The sequence below is a fragment of the Ovis aries genome, chromosome 18 (genome assembly GCF_016772045.2).
Source record: "Ovis aries strain OAR_USU_Benz2616 breed Rambouillet chromosome 18, ARS-UI_Ramb_v3.0, whole genome shotgun sequence".
Taxonomy (NCBI): domain Eukaryota; kingdom Metazoa; phylum Chordata; class Mammalia; order Artiodactyla; family Bovidae; genus Ovis; species Ovis aries.
The window spans coordinates 58,687,821-58,713,004 of NC_056071.1; the positions used below are offsets into that span (position 1 = coordinate 58,687,821).

General features: G+C 42.5%; 1 long non-coding RNA gene across 1 annotated transcript in view; it reads left to right on the forward strand.

The window, feature by feature from the left end:
- Positions 1 to 412: 412 nt before the first annotated feature.
- The window catches only part of LOC121817124 (uncharacterized), a 49,156-nt gene continuing 24,384 nt past the window's right edge, over positions 413 to 25,184 (forward strand). The window contains exon 1 of the long non-coding RNA XR_009597133.1: positions 413 to 559. This is a non-coding gene — a long non-coding RNA (uncharacterized LOC121817124). The remainder of the gene's footprint in view (positions 560 to 25,184) is intronic.

Sequence of the window (25,184 nt, forward strand, 5' to 3'; positions counted from 1 at the left end):
TGGTCTGGTATTCCCATCTGTTTCAGAATTTTCCAGTTTATTGCGATCCACACAGTCTCTCTAGAAATGCTCATCAAGGGGGAGGGCCATGACCTAAATCTGCCTCGCAGCCATGCCCTTGTTTACTGTATTTTCCTGGTCGCCTTCTGTAACTGACTCCCCACTGCAACAGCTTCCGCTGTCTTTAGCTGAAGATGGTATTTATGGTGAAGGCTTGGGCCATTTGGGAGGGTCACTCAGTCTTTCTGAGTATCTTCTGGGCATAGGATGTACCTGTTATTAAGCTTTAATGTGTTTTTCTCCTGCTTATCTGCCTTATATCAGTTTAATTATTAGAGCTGCCAAAGAACAGAGATGGGAGGAAGGAAACATTTCTCCACCTATTTATATGGATTAAATTAGATATGTTGCTGTTCTTTAGTTGCTAAGTCGTGTCTGACTCTTTACACGAATCACTCTATCTGTAGGATTCTCCAGGCAAGAATACTGGAGTAAGACACCATTTCTTTCTCCAAGGGATCTTTCCGACCGAGAGATCAAACCCACATCTCCTGCATTGGTAGGTGAGTTCCTTACCACTGATCCACTAGGGAAGCCCACTAAATTAGATACTGCAGGGAATAATCCTTTTAAAGTAAATGGTCAGCAGAATTTCATGTTCTTCCCTGCTGACAGATGCAGAAGGCAGTGGTGCCAAACCAAACTGGGGCCCACTCGCCCACCAATGTACTGACACTGCATTGTGGTGAAACCAAGTACAGCATTGTTTGCAGGGCCCAGCAAGCATGATGCACGGTCCCTGATCAAAAGAGCTGAACTTCCCGATGGTCTTCAGGGAACAGTGTTTAAAGGCAACATTTGGGATGAGGGCTACAGAGTGCAAGGCCCTCCTCTGATAGGTGGGTGGTGAGGTAACAGGGTGATATTTCAGGGACATGGATCATCAGCCTTCTGGTTCCAATCAGTCTGCGTGGTGTTCAACTTGTAGTCATCATCTCCCACGTGGTTGGAAGCCTTTGTTTCTGCAGGTCAACTCAAAGACACACATTAGACTGTTGAGTATTTTCCTTGGGAAAGAACTAGGACTCCGTTTTATTGCTGAGTTATTTTGTCTTGACTGCTTTTCTTTGGTTTCTGCCTCCCCTCACTTCCCTAATGACGGATCAGTCTGTTATTTGAAACTCGAGGACGGCCTAGGAGCCGGAATTCTTCTTCTGCAAACAAGAAATGGGGGGCTCAGAGGGGCTTTTGTAGCCAGGATTGCTCGGCAGGATCCCACTTGGCTGCAGTGGGAGAAGAGACCCGCAGTCATGGGGCCGCCACCTGCCCCAGGCCAAACACTTCAGAGCTCCTGGGCTCTCTCCCAAGGGCCTGGGTGCTGGCTGCAGGATTCCTCCAGGGATTTGCTGGTAAACATCTTAATCTGCTCTGAGAGGCCCTGTATCAAAGGGGAAATTAACATTTTGGAAGCAAGTCTGTTAGCAGTGAGTCTAATGGAAGGTATTTGAAAGCCTCTTTATCAGTCCTTTTCTGTCCTTTTCCAAGTCAAATGCTTCTCAATTTCCAATTTCCGGAAAAATCATTCAAAATGCTTTCAATTTCCTGAAAAATCATTCTTTCGGCCTTTCATTGAATAAGCATTCCTTGAGCACCTACTGTGCACTGAGCCCGACACTAATCACTAAAGAGGCAAGAGCACCTTCTGTCTCTCATTTGTTCAAAGGACATTTCCTGAGTGCCTACTATGTGCTGTGAAGAGTGTAGAGGAGGAAAAATTAGTTTTCTTTTACACTTGTAAGCTCCTGGCTGAGACCTCTTTTAATAAAGACAGATTAATGAAAGAAATCTTTTATTTTTCCAGAGGATCTTCCTGACCCGGGAATCAAACCTCTATCTCTTGAGTCTCTTGCATTGACAGACAGATTCTTTACCACTATACCATCTGGGAAGCCCCCAATAAAAGAAAGATAAACAGATGTTTACTAACATGTATACTTCATGTGTACATGAAAATATCCAGGGAAAAAATAGGAAATTTCCCAAGGTGACTTAAACCACCAGCTTAAATACCATCATCTTCAACAAAAGAAAGGAAAGTGTGAGTGGGGACAGTCATAGAATGTGATCAGAAAGAGGTCAAAGGTAGGTCATGCAGATTGAAGTCAAGCTTTCTCCACTGATAAAAGTTTGTAGGGATTTATAGCCATTCTCTTTCTGGTACAGAGCAAGAGACAGATATGCTTACAAGTAGAGATTTCCTTTGAATGTAAATGTTTCTTACAAAAGGGTGATAACTATTCTGTTTTCAGAGCCTCTATTGTATCTTCCATTTCTCAAAATAATCCTTATGTCAGAGAGTCATGTTTTGGGATGGCATATTCTTCTACCTTTTGTCAACTACAAATCGGTGCTAGCCAAGGTCATTTGCATCTGCCTTTGTGGAGACTGGCTTCCTTGGTGGCTCAGACGGTAAAGAATCTACCTGTAATGGAAGGGACCTGGGTTTGATCCTTGGGTTGGGAAGATCCCTTGGCGAAGGGAATGGCTACCCATTCTAGTATTCTTGCCTGGAGAATCCCTTGGTCAGAGAAGCCTGGCAGGCTATAGTCCATGGGGTTGCAAAGAGTCAGACATGACTGAGGGACTGACACTTTCACTTTCTGCAATCTTTCTGATTGAATCATATGTTACTGCAGCTGTTGTACATCAACAAGCCCTAAAGGGAGTTCGAGATGGAGAATGAGGCACTTTGTGCTCCAGGGAAACTGGTGGAAGAGATTTTGGATAGTTAGATATTTTCAGAAACCGATTTCAGGATCCCAGTCCTTGCACCTCCTTGCTTCTAAGTTCAGTTCAGTTCAGTCACTCAGTCGTGTCCGACTCTTTGCAACCCCATGGACTGCAACACAACAGGTCTCCCTGTCCATCACCAACTCCTGGAGTTTACTCAAACTCATGTCCACTGAGTCAGGGATGCCATCCAACCATCTCATCCTCTGTCATCCCCTTCTCCTCCTGCCTTCAATCTTTCCCAGCATCAGAGTCTTCTCAAATGAGTCAGTTCTTCACATCCTTGTATCTAGAAAAGCACTAAATCCCTTCATGGTGACAACAGCTCCTCATGACCAGAAGACCTTCTGTAAAATAAGTGCTTGATTATATGAAACTCCCCTTCACCAAAATCACATATATTGACCTTCCCCCACTGCCTCTTTGGCGCAGTCTCTTAGAGCTATCTGAGGTGCTGTCTCCCAGACTGCAGTCCTCATTTTGCCCCAGGTAAAATTTAATTTGTCGCTCCCACTTGTGCATCTTTTTTCTTTTTAAGACACTTTCAAGTGCAAGACACAGTGGACATGAAGATGAAATTCCTCATCCCTGACACCGAAGGATTTCACAGTTCCACAGCAAGAAATACAACAAAGTCAGAAAACTTACTCCTACCATCGGCTCTCCAGAGCCTCCCCTTACACTGAATACTAGTAACAACCACCTTCCTCTTGGGAGAACCATTGCCATTATTAATTCAAGAACGTCTTAGAGAAATCACACTTTGTCAGGGATATCAGTGTAGGGATGGAAAATTTTCCCCATTTTTCTCTTGGTTTCTTTGGCTGGTCGAATAATTAATTTGACATAAGATAGATTAAAAAGGAGAAAACAAATTTAATTTTGTATGTATATATAGGAGCCCCATAAAAATATGAGACTCAAAGAAATGATCAAAGCTAGAAGCTTTTATATCTTTTAGACAAAGAAACAATAAATTTAGGAAGAACTGAAAAGATGAAGGAGTTTGGTCTCAAAGTAGTAAATTGCTGAATAAGTGACAAGTCTTGTTTATGTAGCATTCTTGGCCTTAAATTCCCTGTATCTGGTGATCAACATAGCTCTAACCCTCCTACTATAGGAAGGGTACCTTCACAAGGAAGATTTATCTCTTGGATTCGGGACACTAAGGAAGGTCAGGGTGTCCTTTTGTACTGGCTGTTTCTCAAGTACCTACCATTCAGAATAATCAGTGTTGCAAAATGGCATATTTTGGGGGTGGCATATTCTGCTCCTCTTCCGCAGTTTGGGGAGAAAGTCACTCCCTCTCCCATCAAAACTCAAACTGTGCTGTGTGGGCATCTCTTGCTTGTCTTTACAGCTTTCAGATAAATAAGCCCCAAACCAACTTGGCTTCCATATTAAACTACTGAGGTGTGCCAACTGAAGAATGTCACTGAAAACAAACAGAAGCCCGTGGGACCTCCTGGTACAAAGGCCCCTCTGTGCCATCTCTTCTCTTGCTTGCAGATAAAGGCTTTAGTCTCCTAGGCCTTCTCTGAGTTCCAAAGAGCAGAGTGAAGCAGTTTGCTAATTAGGGAAGTGAGAGGATGCAGGAACAAAGGGAAAGTAGTCAAGAAACGAGAGTTCAGCAATAAAACAGAGGCTCCAAGTTCCTCCTCAAGGGATATACTTAACAATATGACATGTACCCTTGAGCTGTTCTGCAGGAACTAAACCCCTTACCCCCACCAATCCAGGTGGAGGATCGTGACTGCATGCCAAATACAGGCACATAGAAACCAAACCACCATCAAACCAGAAGGCTGATGATCAAGATTCCTGAAACATAACCCTGTTACCTCATCACCCACCAAGCAGAGGAAAGTCATGCACCCTGCAGCCTTCATCCCCAAATGTTGCCTTTAAAAGCCCTTCCCTAAAAGCCTTGGGGGAGTTCAGGTCTTTGGAACACTAGCTGCCCACACTCTTGGCTTGGCCCTTCGATCAAGTGGTTCCCTTCACGACACAGTGTCAGTGCGTCGGCTTTGCTGCACAGCAGGCAGGGAGTGGGCCTAAGTTTGGTTCAGTAACAGCTAGAACCTCTGATCTATAGCCAGTTGGCCACAAGCAGAGGAGACAACCTGGACTTGGGGTTGTTGTATGAATCGGAGGAGGGTGGTGGTGGTGGAATTAGAGTGGGGCCTCTGCCACGTGGGATCTGATGCTATCCCCAAGGTCAGGACTGAGTTGAAATGGAGGACACCTGTTGCCAGCCAAAATCTTGGCTTTCTCTGCCACTGAAGTCGAATGAAAAATATGAAGACAGAGTTTGGAGGAAATAGAAAGGTGGCTTTAATTCTCAGCTGATGGAGAGGGGCACATAGTAAGCTCATGCCTCAGGAACTGGGCCCCTGCCTCCACGAGGAGTCTAGGGACTTATGTAAGATGAGGGTTCACAGTCAGGAGCTGGCGATGAGCAACCAAGGTGTTAGGATCTTGGTTTCGTTCTCTTGCATTGTTTCAAAGACAGCACAGGCTGGCATCAGTAACCCAGTAACTGAGGCTGGTAGGCTGGTGGTTCCGTGGCCTCCTTTCTCATATGTGACTACAAGGGGAAGGGTGTTGTAAGGGTAAACACCAGATGCAGGCTGTATCTAGCATAGAGTCCAAGGAAAATAGGTGCAAAGCATAGCTCCTGCAGAGTCAGGAGGCAGAAAAGCAAACTTAGTTACAGACATGCAGAGTTGGCAGCAGTTAAAAAAACAAAAACTAGAAATGCTCAGGCCTGCTCACTGTTCTCTTTATCTTCTTTGTTCTCAGGAAAGGGAAAGAAAAAACTCATTCCTCTTTTTTTTTTCCTTTTCAACTCAACTGGTGTCAGAGACTTGTATGGTGATGTGGGGAGAAAAACTCACACATTGGAATTGGAATCCTAAAATTATATATATATATAATATGTATATATATACTCAATTATTTCCCAGCCCTACCACATAGCAGAGCTCAATGAGTTTGCTAAAAGGAAAAATTGAAAAGATAGAATAAGGCAGCCCATAGTTGCATGTCAAGGCAGAGACTCAAAGTCTGATGTTGAACAGATGCCAGAGAAGGGAGCAGACAGGCTGGGCAGCTGCCCAGGGCTCCTCCCATCTGTCGAAAAGGCTCCCCCCATCTGTCTCAAGGGCTCCCTGCTTACCTGGGCTTTATGCTGGGCGTCTGTTTTCTTTTTATCTTATAAGTTTTTGAATAAACATAAAAGTAGAGTGAGTTATATACTGACCTCTCCATCACCAGCTTCAATAATTGTCCACATTGAGCTCATCTAATTTCATCCTTGTCTCTTTTCCCAGAGTATTTTAAAGCAAATCCCAGATATCATATTGTTTTATCCATAAACACTTCTTTGTATCACCAACAGATAATGGTTTTAAAAATATATAGCCAAAAAATTATTGCCACATGTAACAAAAGTAATTCCTAAGCATAGCCATTAATACATAGACAAGGTCCAGATTCCTCCAGGTGTCATTATTGTTCTAATCAGGATCCAAATACAGTTGACACATGGCTTTTGGTTGATGTGTCTCTTAAACTTCTTTGAATCTATACCAATCCCTTTCTCCCCTTTCCTCTCTGGGAAAATCAGGCCATTTGTCCAATAGAATTTCCTACCTCCTTGTAATCGCCTTTAATGGTTTCCTCTAATCTTTGGATTTCCTGTGAGCTGGACCTCTAGTCTGGATGCATGATTATATTTGGGTTGAATGATTTTTGCAGAAAGAGTTCACAGGTGGTCCTGGGTATTTCCTATTGCATCACTTACCAGAAACATAAGGTGAGTAGGGTTATGTCTCCCCATATGAAATCCCTCATTAACCTTGATGGTTTTAACATCCAGTGGTGACTCTTAACTAGGCCGTGGGAGGTTGCAAAATTCCAGCTGAACTTTTAAAAGACAGAATTGCCTTGAGCTGAGTGTTTGTGCCTCATTTATATGTAAGGTTAGACATTGGTGTCTCACTCTGTGAATATAGCCTGCAGATGTTTTGCATTTAAAATTAATGCTGTTTTTCAAACAGTTGAACCAATATTTTTTTTTTTTTAATAATTTTTTTTGTTTGGCTGTGCTGGGTCCTCACTGCTGTGCAGGCTTTTTTCTAGCTGTGGTGAGCCGGGGCTACTCTCTAGTTGAAGGATGTGGCTTTCTGGTTGCGATAGTTTCTCTTGCTGCTGAGCACAGGCTCTAGAGCATGTGGGCTTCAGCAGTGCAGGGCAGGCACTCACTAGTTATGGTTTCTGGCCTTAAAGCACAGGCTCAATAGCCATGGCACACAGACTTAGTTGCTCCAGGGTATGTGGGGTCTTCCCAGATCAGGGATTGAACCCGGGTCTCCTGCACCAGCAGACAGATTTTCCACCACTGAGCCACCAGGGAAGCCCTGAATCACTATTTTAATGTGAGTGTGTTGTGCTGGGTCAGCCCTTGCACAGGGCGACAATCTAAGGATCTGACAAGTGGCCGATGCTTTGGATGCCGTGTGTTCTGCTGGCTCTTCACGTCCCTGCCACGCCCTCCTGTGTCCCGGAAGCTGAGATTATGCCTCAGTTGTATCTGCTTGCTGTGTTGTTTTCCTTATGATAGAGAAATTGTTCTCTAAGGCTTCCATCAAAACTTGTAAGACAAAAGGTATATCAGAAGGGAAGCTGATTTCAAGAAAACTAACAAAGAGAACATTTTCTTGTGAAAATGACTTTTAAAAAATGCAGTCAAATTAAAATGTCCCTATGTTAAAAAAGTATAATTTGAGATGCTATGGGGTTACTATTAGTACTGATTCGTTCATTAATCTCTAGGCCACTGAGTGTGCACTTCCGTTTACCTTATCTCAGTAAGATCATCCATTCCCATGACTTCAGCTACCACCTTGTTACAGACTGAATTGGGCTCCCCCCAAATTCAGGTTGAAGCTATAACACCCTAGTGCGGAATTTGACTGTATTTGGAGATAGAACCATTCAAGAGGCAATTACATTAAAATGAGGTCATATGTGTGGGCTCTAATCCAGCATGACTGGTGTCCTTATAGGGAGAGGCCATCAGGACACAGAGAGAGACACCAAGTGACGCTGAAAACTCAGCTCTGCGCACTGGTGCTGAGTTGAAGCTTGGAGGCAGAGTGTGGGGTGAAGGAAAACAGAATAGCTCTATTGCTTTGACAGGCAAAGGGGGATACAGCAGGCTTGTGCCCCTCAACACTGAGTGTCCCAACGCAGGGGAATTTGGTGAGGGGTTTTATAGCACTGGGCCAAGGGCAAGGTTGCTGATAAGGATCAGGGTGTGTGCAGGGCCTGCGTCCTTCCTTCTGGCTTCAGGTGGTCTCCTGATGAGCTTGTCAAGGTTATCAAACTGTGACCTTCTCTGGAAGGAGGAGTGCTTTATCAAGTAGTTAACATCTTCCATTTGGTGGGGGTTTTAGTTTTGCAGAGGATCCCAAGGATATTGTCCTGTGTATCCCTGAGGCAGAGCAAGGACCCTGCCCCAAGGCTGCACTATTGTTTCTTGGCTGCTCCTCCCTCGTCTCTGCCTCCCCTCCCTTTCCTGAGCAACAATGGTTTGAACCTGCCCTTTGGAACTCAAGGAAGGTCATGGAGGCTGGAGTCTATTCCTTGCAAATAAGAAATGGAGGACACAGAAAAGCTTCCACGCCCAGGAGCCCCACAGGACCCTTCTTGGTTTCACAGCGGTTTGTGTTCATAGAATAGGTGAGGAAGCAGCTAGAGTGTGGCATCTGCAAGCTAAGAGAGAGAGACCTCAAAGCAAACCAACCTTGGTGGCACCTTGATCTCAGACTCCCAACCTTCAGAACTGTGAGCGAACAAATTTCTGTTGTTTAGGTCACCCAGTCTATGATATTCCATTACAGCAGCCTTAGCAAACCTACACAGATTTCTATGTCGAAGATCCCAAATACGTGTCCCCAGCTCACATGACTGCTCACATAAGTGCAGACTGGAATATCCAACAGCCTGCCTTGTCAGTTCACAGGTAAAAATCTCACAGATTGGAGCCAACGAGCAGAGGCAGAAATTAACCATGGTAGAAGGAGATAGGTGTAGCTAGACTAGAGAGTAAAGAGAAAGAAGTCTGGACAAGCAGTGAGATTATGAAGTGCCAAGAAGCAGTAGGTTTTCTGGAGGCCATCAAAGACGTCAAATGAAGTGCCATTTGAGGGACTGAATGAATTGGATCCTGCCATTCGCTGCTTACAAAATCAATACTCACAGATGTTGATAGAAAGGAAAGGTACTTTTAATTAGAATGCTGTCAATCTGGGGAGATGGTAGACTCAAATCCCCCCTAAACTGCCTCCAAAGGTTCTGTTTGGCCATGTAAGTCTTAAAGGAAAGTGACTGCAAGGAGATCCAACCAGTCCATTCTAAAGGAGATCAGCCCTGAGTGTTCTTTGGAAGGAATAATGCTAAAGCTGAAACTCCAGTACTTTGGCCACCTCATATGAAGAGTTGACTCATTGGAAAAGACTGATGCTGGGCGGGATTAGGGGTAGGAGAAGAAGGGGACGACAGAGGATGAGATGGCTGGATGGCATCACCAACTTGATGGACGTGAGTTTGAGTGAATTCCAGGAGTTGGTGATGGACAGGGAGGCCTGGCGTGCTGCTATTCATGGGGTCGCAAAGAGTCGGACATGACTGAGTGACTGAACTGAATTGAACTCACTGAATCTCAGTTAATCACTGAGATAGGGAGTCATCGTCCTCACCACTCCTGCCACGTGCAGGCTTCTATGAGGCTCTTTGGCCGCCTGTTGACAGTCTTCCTCTAGATGCCATCTTGTTCACACAGTCTGCTCACTCCGTTTTTTTTTTTTTTTCATGAGATTACTTAAAGGGAAGCTAGGGAAGAGATCTGGTCATCTCTTAATTACTTATTCTTCATTTCTGTTTTGGTTTATAGAAAGAACCAACAAGTTAGGCAAATTATTGTGTGATTAAAAGATTTGTAAGGTCTGCTTGGGCAGGAGATGAATAGAGCCTGGAAGTGTCTGGTTTAAAAGTTAGTTACAGTATAGCTTTGCTAAAGTTATAAGAAAGGGGCTTTTGGCTGAGGGCAATTTCCAGCAAAGAGCTTCTTATATTTGGGGAAGATAAGTCATGTAACTGTTACCTTTCCTTATTAGGAGCTGTCGACAAGCTTTAAAGAACTTTTTGTTGTGTTTTAGTCCTCAGTCCTGCCAACCAAACATAGTAACCTACAATAAACATTTCTTGATTTCAACTGACTGAAGTCATCCCATATGGAAACAAAAGGGCAGACTTGAATTAGCGGGTTTGCCAGATTGCGCAAACAAACACCATTTCCCGTGCTAACTGCCCCAGGGGGAGGACTTCCCCGGTGGCTCAGATGGTAAAGCGTCTGTCTACAATGCAGGAGACCCGGGTTCAGTCCCTGGGTTGGGAAGATCCCTTGGAGAAGGAAATGGCAATCCACTCCAGGACTATTGACTGGAAAATCCCATGGACAGAGGAGCCTGGTAGGCTATAGCCCAAGGGGTCGCAAAGAGTCGGACACGACTGAGCAACTTCACTTCACTTCACTTGGGCCCAAGTTAGGGTGGGGTGTGGCATACAAATCTTCAGGAAGAATGAGTTCTACCTGGGTCAGGTTAAGCATTGGGCCCTCAGTGGAGATAGGGGAGTTCATGCTTGAACATCACTCCCAGATGGGTAGCAATGAGAGAAGAAAATATAAGAAAGAGACACCCAAAGAAGACAAAATGAGATGCAAAAGAAAGAGAAGCACCTTTTTACTAGAAAGAGAACAAGGCATGCAAAGCACTGAATGAGAATCAGTGTAATAAAAAGAGCCTTAAAGCTAGACTCACAAATTAAAGCCAGGGCTCGGGGTTGAGGGTGGTGGGATGAGGGAACAGATCAGGAGGGCTCAATTCAGAAGGAGTTGGGGGAAAAAATGGCCCATTGCCTGTGACTATAGCTTTATCACAACTTTTATCTCACTATCTCTGTAATTGGATTGTGGTATCCTTGGTATCAACTAGAGGCAAGAGCTCCAAAACCCAATGAAGGTCCAGGTTTTACTCTGACAGTCCATGGACCAGATGGAAGCAACAGAATAATAATAATAATTTTAAAAAGCACATAGATAAGGAAAATGAGAAGCATAAAAGATGTAAATCCAAAAAACACTCAAATTTACTTTGAGTTTGTAAACCAAATATCAGAAATACATGAAAAAAAAAAAACCAAGAAGAAAGAAGTCAATACGTTGAGCAAAAGCCTCTTCATTCTAGATGAAATAAGTTTTATGAAACACCACATATGATAAGACTATAAAATAAATTTGTTTAGAATGGTCATAGAGTTAAAAGAGAGGATATAACAAAAGCAGGCAGAAATTAAACAAGGTGGATATTGTTAACTGAAAAAGAAAAGCCCAGTCTAAAAGTTGGAACTTGTGTTTCATTCAGTAAACAAAACTGAGGACTTAAGTTCAGGACACAGTATCTCAGATAATTCTGAGAGACCATTTCAAAGAAGCAAGGGAGGGAATTAGGATATATAGGAGGGTTTTATTTATTTATTTATTTTCTGCAATAAAAGACCAGGTTGTCGGAACAAAGGATTACCGAATAAAAGAAATCAAGTTAAGGAATTTAGCACTTTTTCTTTGTCTGGGAAGATGCAAGAGTCTGGGCTCGCTGAAATCATTTCTTTGATATGCACCTCTGCTATCTGGGGCCAGTATCCTGTTTTCTCATCCTGAGTTCCCTCAGGGCTCACTGTCTGGGTGACGGTAATGTGAAGACTTGATACCTGCAGGGTCCTTTGTTTACTGATGTTGCAGGTATTATTTTAGTTCATAATATGAAAAAGAAAAAGTGAAATCTTAGTGTCTGCTATCTCCAAGCTTAAAGTCTCAAAAAACATAGCAAAGGGGGAAAAAGGTGTTCATTTCCACTAGAAGTCAATATAAATTGGGCAAAACTTGAAAAAATGAAAACAACTCAATGTTAATAAAGTGGTGACTTAAGAGTGTTCCAGAAAACCATCCATAAAAATATATATAAAACAATATATAAATATATATAGCAATATATAAAAACATATAAAGAGCTGTGAAGCTGTTCATAATTTTGACTCAAAAATTTCACATTGAAGAATTTTTTCCTTAGACATAACCAAACAAAAGCCAAGGGCTACATGAACAAACGTTTTTTCTTATCTACCAGAGGCCGATTCCTGAAAACAGTCCCAATGTGCATTATGAGATGAATCATTAAAACTTGGTACATCAAACAAGTGAAAGAAGATATATTCATTAAACAATTATGATGACCACATGAAGATGTTTTCACTTACTTATGAGAACAAGAGTTAAAATTTAAAAGCTTATTTTGCTTTCTGGCCACAGTGGAATAACTCTACCAACCCCATAATCAACCATAGGACTGAACAGAATACATGAAGCAACTGCTTCTCAGCATTTGTCCTCAAGCAGTGCGAGAATGCTGGTTCTGAAAGAAGAGAACTTCCAGGATGGGCCTTTTTATAATAACAGCTTCTCCAAGGGGACATTTTCCCAACGGTCACAGCAAGTTGGAGACTAAATAATCCACGTAGTGCCTCTGATCTGGGGAAACAAAAGTCAGCCTTCAGAGAAGATGAAGTGGTTGGAATCTTCGGAACAGAGCATCATGGAGGAGCGGACTGTGCAGGGGGGTGGGTTTAAGCCTGTATTTGGGGTCCTCGTGAGACAGGAGGGGAGGGGGCGGGGCACAACCTCTCAAGGAATGACATAGCCCTTGAGGATATAACAGAGACGTGTCACAGCCAGCTATGTCCAAGATGGTGTAAGATCCGACTTCCAGTGGACCTTGACCGCATTATGTGCTCACTGCAGCACACTAGCATTCAAGTGGTACACCTATAGGCACCTAGACAGTCCCAGGCTGAATTAAAGGTCAGAGAGTGGGCAGTGGCCTAATTTTTGGGAATTTCTGCCCCTTCCCCCAAATAGCTGGAATAATCCTCCCAGTCATTAGCCTATGAAATGAACCCATAAAACTAGCCATCCCACGTTTCAGGACCTCTCACCTTCTGAGATGGCCCACATTCTGTGGAGTATGTTTCTTCCAGGGCCGTTCTCATCTTTTGAGATAGACTGCATTCTGCCTGTGAAATGTTTCAGTTCAATTCAGTTCAGTCACTCAGTCGTGTCCGACTCTTTGTGACCCCATGGACTGCAGCACGCCAGGCTTCCCTGTCCATCCAACTTCTGGAGCTTATTCGAGCTCATGTCCATTGAGTCCGTGATGCCATCCAACCATCTCATCCTCTGTCGTCCCCTTCTCCTCCTGCCTTCAATCATTCCCAGCATCAGGGTCTTTTCAAATGAGTCAGTTTTTCACATCAGGTGGCCAAAGTATTGTCTTTAAATAAATCCATTTCTTACCTATCACTTTGTATCTTATTGAATTCTTTCTGTGATCGGACACAAAGAACCTGAGCTTTATTAATTTCTGAGACCAGGTATGTGATCTTAATTAAGAAACAATTGGTTCAAGCCCGAGTCTGTGTTTTGACTGGGTTTGAGTCCCAGCCTATAGATTTAAGTCCCAGTCTGGGCTGTGCAGTTTCACTCACAACTCCTCTGATGAGTTTTGGCTGCATATGTGCAGGCTGAGACTACCCAGTTTTTCCAGGTAGTAGCTGCTGTGGGGTTGAGAGCAGAATTAAGATACCCCAGGTGAGTGGTGCTTGGCGATCTTAGAGTTTCATCCCCTCCAGATGCCAAAAGTGTTAGTCACTCAGTCATATCTGACTCTTTGTGACCCTATAGACTGTCGCTCACCAGGTTCCTCTGTCCATGGAATTCTCCTAGCAAGAATACTGAAGTGGGTTACCATTCCCTTCTCCAGGGATCTTCCCAACCCAGGGATGGAACCCGTGTCTCCAGGCAGAATTACAGGCAGATTTGTTGCAGTCTGAGCCACAGTATTGCCTCAGATGCCACAAACATTTAGAGAAAATTAAGATACATTGTGAAAAATGTAGGGCCAATATATTCAATAACTCAAAGCACTCAGTTTACCAATACTGATTCATGAAGAAATAGATCATCTATTAAAGAAGTTGAATTAATTATAAAACACACACACACACACACACACACACACACACACACACACACTGTTATGCCCAGTGTCCGAATCCCCAAAACTGAGAGAATAAGACATCCACAGCAATGCAAAAGCATAAAGGGGTTTATTGCTAGCTCGACCTAGGGCTCAAGTCTCATCCAGCACAGTGGAGTCTTGAGGAGAGCCCCAAGCTCTGAATCACATCTACTTTTATACAGACGGTTCTTTGTTCCTGTAACAGCATAGCTGATTGGTTAAACCATATGCGCGTGCGGGACTTTTAAACCTCACATCCCTATCCGGATTGGCTCAGGTCTGGAGCAGGTGGGGGGTTATGGGGATTTTTTTCTGATTGGTCGAGCTACACTGCCTGCAGGAGTTCCCAGTGCCTCAGCCTTCCTAGAGACTAAACCTCAGGCCTAGCCTGCCCCTTAGAGCCTGTCCTGGCTTCAGTTTGGTCCTAACATTCCCCCCTATCTTCAGCAGCATAGAGGAATCTTCCCTTTTATTTTGGGGCAGGGCCTGATACTGTTGCCTCAGTACCATCAGTTGGACGGTATTGACGCGGTCTTTTACAAAGGCAACAAGCTTAGTTATTATGCATGGACCAAAAGTATTAATAGTAGCACTATTAGAGGGCCCGCCAGGGTGGAAATTAGTGTTGTTAACCACAGGGACTGTTGGAACCAGGACTCAAATCAATTTCGAGACATTTTTCTTTTTTTTTTTCTGATTTGGCCCTTCTCTTATCTTGGCCAGGGCCTCCCTGATTACCCCTGAATGATTCGCATAAAAACAACATTCTTCCCCTAACACAGCACATAGGCCCCCTGAGACTTCATACTCAAGATACTTTTGGGGAATTGGGGCGGAGATCTCTTTTCTCTGTAACTTCTTCCTGCTGTGCATGGGCGCAGGCCTGCCTAGCAGAGCAGAAGTCTCTCTACCTGATCTAAGTTGGGGTTTTCCACATCTGAAACCAGCTTTTACCCTTGTAGTTGCAGCAATTTAGTTGGTCCCTCTCAGAGATGAAATAGACAAGGGCCAAACAAGAGACCTAACAGGATGGTCATCTCTGGTCCCCGGAAACAGAAGGCAACATTTGGGGTGAGGGTTACAGGGTTTGTGACCCCTTCTGATTGGTTGGTGGTGAGGCAGCAGAGCAGTGCTCCAAGAACCTTGTGTTCAGTCTGAAGTTACCATCTTCCACCTGGGTGGGGGCTCAAAGACATTGTTATGCATATTTCTTTGAGTAGGAACCAGGACTCTGTCTGGAGGCTGTACCAACCTTTGATTGTTTCTGTTTTTGTATCCCCTCCCTTCCCTGATTAGCAATTGTTTGAATCCATGCTTTGGAATTCAGGGAAGGCCAAGGAGGCTGAACAAAGTCTATATCCTACAGATAAGAAATGGAGAACACAGAGCAGATCTGTAATCCAGAGCCCCACAGAGTCCCGCTCAGTTTTAATTTTAGGGAACTAGGCAACAATGACTATAATAACTTCCTGTCAAAATGGGGCATAGGACTGCCCCAGCTTGGAGCAATACAAGCTCTAATCTGAAAGTACACCCATAGCATCACCTAGTTATTTTCCAGGATATCTGAACTGTAGTGACTCTATTTTGATTTTTAATTGTAAACTATTTCTTAATAGCCAAAGCAGATTTCACCATTAATGACGTCAGTGTTTTTCTAGATATGAGAAGATGCAAGAATTGGGACTCATAAAATCTTCTCCTGAAAAGATCTAACTATCTGATGGCCTGTTCTGCCAGTTTTTCCCCAGAGCACAGAGTGCCTCATTCCTGATTTTCACCCTGAACTCTTTTCAGGGGCGTTGAAAGTCAGCAGTTGCAGCGGCCATGATTTAATCTTTGTAGATGCAGATAGCGAGTGTCAGTCTTCAGTTGGCAGAGCCCCTTTTTGCTCATAAACTTGACCATGAGTATGAGGTGGGGGGGCACTTCATGACCATTTTATCCCATGGTGCTGAGAATGTCCATTCTCAGGTTTGGCAAAGATTCTGTTGACAGGCCACTCAATGTGCTGTTACTGGATTAGGCCATAAAACAGTATCCAAAATTCTCTGGACCACCTGTCTTATTAGTTTTTTGGTCCAGGAAAATATTCCCTCTTGTTGCTTCTTTCCATATCTAGAGTTACACTGTTACCATCATCGATCTCATATGGGACTATATATTATTTTATTAGAGGCCTCATACACACATTTGACAGTGTAAGAAACAGCAATTTTGTAAGACAGGGGAAATACAAATAACATAGCCAGCAGTAATAGTAAAGTCACAAGTAAGACTTATGTTGAGAACTTCCATTAGATGTAGCCCAGTATATCTTCAGGCCATCTGACTTAGTCTGTCCTGTAGAATCTTTATCTTCCAGGGAAATCATATATTGGCACCATCTATAAGGCACATAGCCCAGTTTTCTAGTGTTACTAGACTGATTATCTTTAGTATGATTTACTTATTTATTTATTTTTTCCAACAGAGGAGACTTTAAACCTAAATTATTGTAGCCTGGTATTATCTATATAAATCCATCCCATAATTGTGGGAGATTTTTCCCTTCTTTGTGGAAACTTTTCTTGTTCTGATTGAGCTTGGGTAGTAGAAAAAAGCTCAAATTTATAGCCAGAGTCAGAGCAGGCATTATTAATTGGCCCAGTGAGGGGATCCTATCTAGTAATACCGTAGTGACCTGAATACGACTATAATTTTTAAGTAAATTTTCTCAGGGCCAACCAGTTAGAGTCTGGTAGTAGAGAAATTTACCAAGGTAACCCAGAACTAGACACAGGTAATTGGCTACAAACCCAACAATTGGATTGATTTTTAAAACTAGTGTAGGATCAGGCGTATGATAGAAAAGCATTTGACTTATATGCAAAGGTCTAAGAAGTCAAGAAAACATAAATGATCACACGACTCAGGTCCAGCATCTCGGGGAAGCTGTCTCCCTCTGATGTCGTCGTCTTCTCGTCCTGGTGTAGTGTAGTTTTCCTGATAAAAAAAGTCCTTCCATCCATGTTGAAGACAGTCCCTTAAATTATGTCTTTTTCCAGTCCTGGTTGCAGGTCATGAGGCATCTGATCTTCATCCAAAGATAGATTACTGAGATAAGCTTCAGAAACAAATGTAGGGTGTTTTTCAAGAATTCAATTAAATTTTACACCAATATCACATAACAGCAAAGAACTATCTAAGAGATGAGTCTTACTAGATGCAGACCTCCATTAACAAACTGGGATTTAACGTTTTGAAATATCTTTTTCTCCTTATAAGTTACCCTTATTTTTATTAAATATAACCAAATTAAGGCTAGTTTATTTGCAAAATAGGTCTGTTCTCACTGATTTTGGTCTGATGATTTTTATAGCCATAATTGATTATAGGCTTTTTATTTTGCTGAAACATTTATAGAGTCTCAGACTGAACTTTTAAAATAAAACAGGGTTGGGAAACTCACACCAAAGGCTTATCACAGATTCTGCCTAACAAATCTAGGTGAATTCTTCCCTTTTTAAGGTCTCAAAAATTTCTTGAGATTTTTGTATCCGTGAGATAACCTTCCTAACTCATTTGATGAACTTACTGGAAACCTAAGAACTTTCAATTTTTAGAGGAGTCAGAAAATATAATTGTTTTGTTTATAACGTTTAATTTTACCAAAGTATTGTCATAATTAGTTTGAGAGGAAGATTTTCCCTACTCCCTGAAAACAAAAGATTTAAACCCATAATTTTTTAGATAGAAACCATACAAGTTATAAGCATATTTACTGGTTCATTCAGTCTTTTTGCTAACTTTTGTGAAGTCATCAGGTTTTTCATTAAAATACCAGGACATATCAGAATGTTAAAAACTCCATATAATTTCTAGGATATCTGTATTAGTTAATTTAAGATAAATTATAACATGAGCAGATTTATTACTCATTTGATAATCTTTTCTATGTAATTTAACCAACCAAATAAACACAGTTTAATATCTCTCCTTGGGATGTTCCAGGGGCCCTCTGAAGCACCCCAAAGTTAGCTAGAGATATAAAAGCTCATATCTCATTTACATTTTTAGAAGTTTCTTCACTTGAGGTAATTTCCTTGTTGACAAACTTGTAACAGATATAATATTTAACTTATATTAATCTTAGGTACAATGAAAATATTTTACTTAACGTTAATTATTTTAAGACATGTCTATATTAGATAGGTCAACAAACAAACATTAATATCAGGTATTTAACATTGACTATTTCCCAGTTCACATGAACCTGGAATTTATTGTTTAATTTAGAATTACTTGATTTGTAACCGCTTACCCCCCTTTTTTTGAAGCCAAATAGAGCTCATATACATATTAACCACAAAAATATTACCAAGACATATTTAGACAGACACAGTGCAAGATCTAGCTTTAAGTCTTTTTTTTTTTTTTTTTTCCCTCTTTTTTCCTCAATGTCAGGAGTTAGAGATGGTCTAGATAAGTGTTCCTGAGAGCCCTGGTCTCAAGGCACAGGGAAAGAAAATCAACTTTTAACAAAATGGCAGCAGTCTAAACCACATGGTGGCCAGACAAAGCAAAATTTCCTTCTCCAGGGGATCTTCTCGACCCAGGGATCGAGCCCAGGTCTCCCATATTGCAGGCAGATGCTTTAACCTCGGCTCCCCCACGGAAGCCCTTAAATACAAAAATAGAGTCTCTCAGGAAACCTCCTATAGAGACACAGAACTTCAGATCTAAGTACTAACATCAAAGATTTCAAGGGAGGAAAGGAAGCCAGGTTAAAAGAAGAAGGTGGAGGAGGCAGGAGAGGGGGGCAAAAGGGGTGGCCTTACAGACGTCTCCTGCCACCTACTGATACCCAGGCGTTACGGGACTTTTCCCTGGGCCTCTAGAGAAGGGAGGACTGGAACTCGGCCCTACCAGAAATCAGAACCAGAATTCGAGTTCTCTGCCAAGAGGAGGTGATCAGTCTCCAATCCTCAGCTCAGGCTGAGGGCCCTTCGACCAGATTCTTGCGTTCAGGACAGGGGGAGGGACTAGAAAAACAGGGAAGGATAGGAAGGGTTAAGGAGAGGAAAGAGAGAGGGGAGGGGAGAGAGGTCAATAAAGTCTCTTGTTCCTTACCAGTCGGGGCACTCTGGCCAGTTGTCCACGTCAGGAGGAGACCAGGGACAAAAGGGTCCCTGTTGCGGCCGCTGGGTCTGGTCCATTGGCAGGCAAGCTGGCCCCTGAGTACCCCGAGTGGTCAGGATGTCAGTCTCAGCTTTTTCACCAATAACGATAGATTTTGCGTCCTAGATTTGAAATCAGAAAAATGGTCAGTCATAAGGGACAAAGGAGTAGAAGTCGCTTGCCCCATGATTACAGAGAAGAACACAGGAGACAAAATGAACACACAAAGAGCAGAGACAATGCCGGCACTCACACAGACACGACAAACAGATAACAAATGCACATCGGCCGAGAACACAGCACTAGGTCTTCCTGGGCCCCCCTGAAACTTTCTTTTCCTCGAGGTAATCTTACCAACAAGGCATCCACAGAGCCAGCCGCCTCCCTAGCATGATGCCAGGCCTCGGCCTTACGCTGGTCTTAACCAGAGAACAGAGCCAGCTGCCTCCCCAGCACGATGCCAGGCCTCGGCCTTATGCTGGTCTTAACCAGAACTAACACCGGTGTTCAGATATCTCTCCTCCTAGTGAGGAAATCCCTTCTGCCGGGAGAGTGTTATTCTTCCCAGTTAACGGGATCCCAGACGAGCCCCCAAATGTTATGCCCAGTGTCCTAGTCCCCTAAACTGAGAGAATAAGACATCCACAGCAATGCAAAAGCATAAAGGGGTTTATTGCTAGCTTGACCTAGGGCTCAAGTCTCATCCAGCGCAATGGGGTCTTGACGAGAGCCCGGAGCTCTGAATCACATCTACTTTTATACAGATGGTTCTTTGTTCCTGTAACAGCATAGCTGATTGATTAAACCATACGCGCACGTGCAGGACTTTTAAACCTCGCATCCCTATCCGGATTGGCTGAGGTCTGGAGCGGTAGGGGGGCTATGGGGATTTTTTTCTGATTGGTCAAGCTACACTGCCTGTGGGAGTTCCCAGTGCCTCAGCTTTCCTAGAGACTAAACCTCAGGCCTAGCCTGCCCCTTAGAGCCTGTCCTGGCTTCAGTTTGGTCCTAACAACACAAATTCCAAGTTCAAATGGCTTCAGTGATGAATTATAGTAAAGCTTCAAAAAGAAATAATACCAGTATTGCACTAGTTCTTTCAGAAGATAGAGCAAGAGGAAATTTTTTTCACTTCTTTTATAAGGTTAGTATTACCTTGATTCCAAAATAAGCAAAGACATTTCCAGAAAAGTACAAATCAATTTTATTCATGAATATGATGCAAAAATCTTTCAAAAAATCAACAGATCAAATTAACAATATGAGCAAAAAAGAAAAGCATACTATATCATGATCAAAGGAGGCTTATCCTAGGACATCAAGTTTGATTTCAAATTCAGAAAACCCATCAATGTAACCAGTTGGAGAAACAGCTTGACAATTTTTCAAAAAGTTAAACACAGAACTACTATAAAGTCCAGCAAGTCCACTTGTAGGTATCTATCCAAGGAAATTAATATGCTTACACAAACTGCAGGAAAGTATTCATAACAGCATTGTTCAGAAAAGCCAAAAACTGATAGCAACCTAAATGTCCACCAGTGAAGAGTGTATCTATCTATCTATATGTCCAGGCAATGGAATATTATTCAGCAGTTAAAAGAGGGCCGAACTGTTGAATCATGCTACATTATAGGTAAAAGTGAAAAAAATATGCTAAGTGAAAGAAGCCAGATGTAAGACACCATGTATTGTATGATTCCATTTATATATGAAATGTCCAGAAAAGGCCAATGTATGTATAGTGAAAGCAGATTAGTAGTTGCCCAGGAACAAAGAGGGGTCAAAGGTCAACTGAAATGGGCATGAAGGGGTCTTCTGAGGGGAACAAAGATGCTTTAAAACTGATTTGTGGTGATGGTCGCACCATTCAGTAAAATTAATACAAATCATTGAGTTGTGTACTTGAAAGAGGTGAATTCCATGTAAGTATAAAGTTATTTGTAACTTAAACTTATTATTTTTTAAAATCAATCAATATAATTCAGATCAATAGAATGGGGGAGAAAAACCAAGTGATCATCTTAATAGACACAAAGGATACTTTTATGTTGCTGGAAATGCATTTATTTTGACTGACATGGTGTAGGGTGTATGCAATTGCCGAATCCCTCCAACTGTACATTTGTGGTATGTAAATTATACTCCAATAGGTTGATTAAAAATAGATTTCATTTGTGAGGCTTTTGTTTCCTTAAGGACCCAAACTAGCAGGCATTTTACATAATGAATATCTTGGAGTCAATTATAGGCAGACCTCAGAGATGCTGTGAGTTTGGCTCCAGACCACTGCAATAAAACGACTATCACAATAAAAGTTAGTCACATGAATTTTTGGTTTCCCAGGGTATATACAAGTTATGTTTACACTATACTGAAGTCGATTAAGTGTGCAATATTGCTTTGTCTTAAAAAAAAAACTATGTACATACCTTAATTTAAAAATGCATGCTTGCATGCATGCTAAGTTGCTTCAGTCGTGTCTGACTCTTTGTGATCCCATGCACTGTAGCCCACCAGGCTCCTCTGCCCATGGGATTCTCCAGGCAAGAATACTGGGGTTGGTCGCCATGCCCTCCTCCAGAAGATCTTCCAAACCCAGAGATCGAACCCACATCTCTTACGTCCCCCGCCTTGGCAGGCAGGTTCTTTACTACTAGTGCCACCTGGGAAGCCCAATTTAAAAATAGTTTATTGCTAAAAAATGCTAACCATCATCTGAGTCTTCAGAGAGTCCAAGGCTTTGGGCAATAGTCATAGCAAAGACCACCGACCACAGATCACCATACAAATATAAAAAGAATGAAAAAGTTTGAACTGTTTCAAGAACTACCAAAATGTGACACAAAGCCATGAAGTGAGCAAATGCTGTTGGAAAAATGGCACTAATAGCCTTGCTCAATACAGGTTGTCGCTAACCTTCAATTCGTAAAAAATGCAGTATCTGTGAAACACAAGCCTTGCTCAATACAGGTTGTCGCTAACCTTCAATTTGTAAAAAATGCAGTATCTGTGAAGCACAGTAAACTGAAGTACAATAAAAAGAGAGATGCCTGCTTATGAGCTGCTGAAGATAACAAGGAGGAGCAGGAAGGCAGAAAGGAAGGCAGCAGCTAGTTCATGACCTTGAAAGATTTTGCAAGTCCTGCTAAGGCATTTGGACTTCATCTGATTTTTTTTTTTGTTTTGGTTAGTGAGAGCAAAATAAGTACCAATAAAATGTAAAAATGTGGAAATTTTGTAAAAATTAAATACTTTTCTTTCAAACATAAACTTACAAATATTATTATTATTACACATTTTATCTTGTATTAGAGGATAGCCAATTAACAAACAATGCTGTGATAGTTTCAGATCAACAGCAAAGGGACTCAGCCATACGTTTACACATATTCATTCTCCCCCAAACTCCACTCCCATCCAGGCTGCCACATAACATTGAGCAGAATTCTGTGTGCTCTACAGTAGGTCCTTGTTTGTTATCCATTTTAAATATAGCAGTGTGCACACCGAACTGCATCTGATTTCAGAGGCAGTAGGATGATAGTTAAGTTTTATGAGTTCTTTTTAAAACATTGCATGTATGTTGTTGTCAGATGTTTTCAGGGAAATGTATTTATTTTATTTTCATGAGCACATATAAGTTTGTGTAAATGGAGAGACAGAGCTCTAGAAGGACACTCATCAAGCTGTTAACCATGGATACCTCTAGAATGAAAGAGAGAAAGCAGAGGTAAGGGTGGTCAAGGCAACTCTCATCTTTAGCTGTGTCCCTTTAAAAAAATTATTTTTATTCATTTATATTGGAAAAATAGTTGCTTTACAATGTTGTATTAATTTCTGCTGTACAACAAAGTGAATCGACACTTAATGAGGCCATGACACGTGGAGGAATGGCACTGAAAATGGAAACTTGTAGGACCTGAGCAAGAAACTGACATTGAGAACCGTGGAACACGCGCAAAGGAAAATGCACATGTTGCTGATAACTGGATGAAAGACAAAACAGCCCACCATGGCCTCCTCATTCTTGTGGTCAAGGATATTTTCCAGCCCGACATGGAGGGGTGGGGGGGGTCAGGTCTCATGCACAGACGGAGTCTCAAGGTGGCCTCCAGTAGCCTTAGCCACATTATCAAATATCAGCAGCATTGAAGTTTTGACACGTCACCCCCACCCCCATGGGTTTTGCTCAGATGTTCACAGGAAAGATTAAAAATGGTGCTTGCCCTCATCATATACTCCTCACTAGCAAGGATGCCCTCACTCTTCTTCTCCAAGTGTGTAATGTTAGCTTCTGGCCTAAATAAAATTCTTCAACGTGCCCTCCCACATGTACTGTGCTTCTAACATATGCTGTGCCTGCGGTACAATCTCTGTCTGTTTGGGGAATTCTTTCTTTAAAGAAGATACAGACCAAGGTCCTCTTGCCGCCAAAGCCAGGTTCACTTATGCCTCTCTGCTCAGTGGCTGGTCGGCTAAAGACTGACTGATCTCGAATGGCCTCTACCCAAGTGGCTCATTTCTGCTCCACATGCCTTTCATCTTCCAGTAGGATATCATATATTTTCTCACATGTCAGTTGAGCAGGGCTCCATGATGGGGCAGAAGTGGACAATGCTTCTTGAGCCTTGAAACTAGCCCTCACCATTCTCTTAGCCAAAGCGAATTAAAAGGTGCAACCAGTTTCAGAGGGGTGGGAAATGGATACTTTATTGATGGGAGGACCGACAAAGCACACTGTAAAGTGAGAAATCTGGGGAGAGGTGGAGGACTGTGACCATTTTTTAATCTACCACGGTTATTATCCTCCCTTTATATAGCAAAAGAAAACCAAGTTTCAGAGAAGTAAAGTAACTTTTCTGTGGTCACACAGCCAGTAAAAGAGAGAGCTGCCAGGCTCCAGTTCCAAACTTTTCCACAACAAAATGTAGGCAGTCATTTTAAGGAATTTACAGTATTTCATGCTGTCAAAACCATTCCTCCTACTTTCTGTACTGTTACGGGATCAACAGATTGAAAGAAAAAGGAACAGGAAGTTTATGGGCAGTAAACATTTCTGAAACGATTTCAAATGTGATAGATTATTTCCTGAGACCTAAACAGAACCTTTCACTTCCTCTGGCAGCATCAAGAACTAAGAATTTTCCCTCCAAATATTCCATTTTGCCCCATGTTTCCTCATCCTTCAGAAAAAGAAGAACATAAAAATCCAAGCAGTCTGTTTACAAGAGCTGTTTGGGATACACAAGCATGTGTGTGTCCATGGAAGCAGCCACAATGTTTGTGAGTAATCACAACTTCCGGGGAGAAGGAAAAATTGCCTTCTCTCTGTAACTGTGCTACCTGTCCCTGAGTAGCAATCTCAAAACTCAGGCAAGATTCCCTGGTGGTCCAGTGGTTAAGAATCCACCTGCCAGTGCAGGGAACATGGGTTCAATCCCTGGTCCGGGAAGATTCCACATGCTGTGGGGCAACTAAGCCCATTTGCCACAGCTACTGAGCCTGAGCTCTAGAGCCTACGAGCAGCAGCTACTGAACCCCCATGCCCTATAACTTGTGCTCCACAACAAAGGAAACCATGGCAGCAACAAGCCTGCGAACCACAGCAAAGAGTCGCCCCTGCTCTCCACAGCTAAAGAAAACCAGCGCAAGGCAGTGAAGACCCAGCACAGTCAAAAGTGAATAAATAAATATTTTTAAAAATCCAGGCAAGATAACAGAAGGAAAAATTCTCCGCATTTAGAAACTTTATCAGATCGTTGCCAAAACAAGCTTATTTGGGACTGAGCTCAACAATGAAGACTTTTGGGGTTGCGTGCCTGCAGGACAGCCCGCTGTTCCTGAGATCTCAACAACGGGATAGGAAAAGGCAGAGAAATGAGAGACTGAATTGCTGAACTCAACTGAATTCCACTGAATGCTCTGCAACCATCCAGTAGAGACTGAGCAGAGAGGCCATTGCAGGTAGTGAGGTAGGACCGGAAGTCTGGAAACTACACACATATATATAGACAAAGGGAGGAAGTGGGTGTA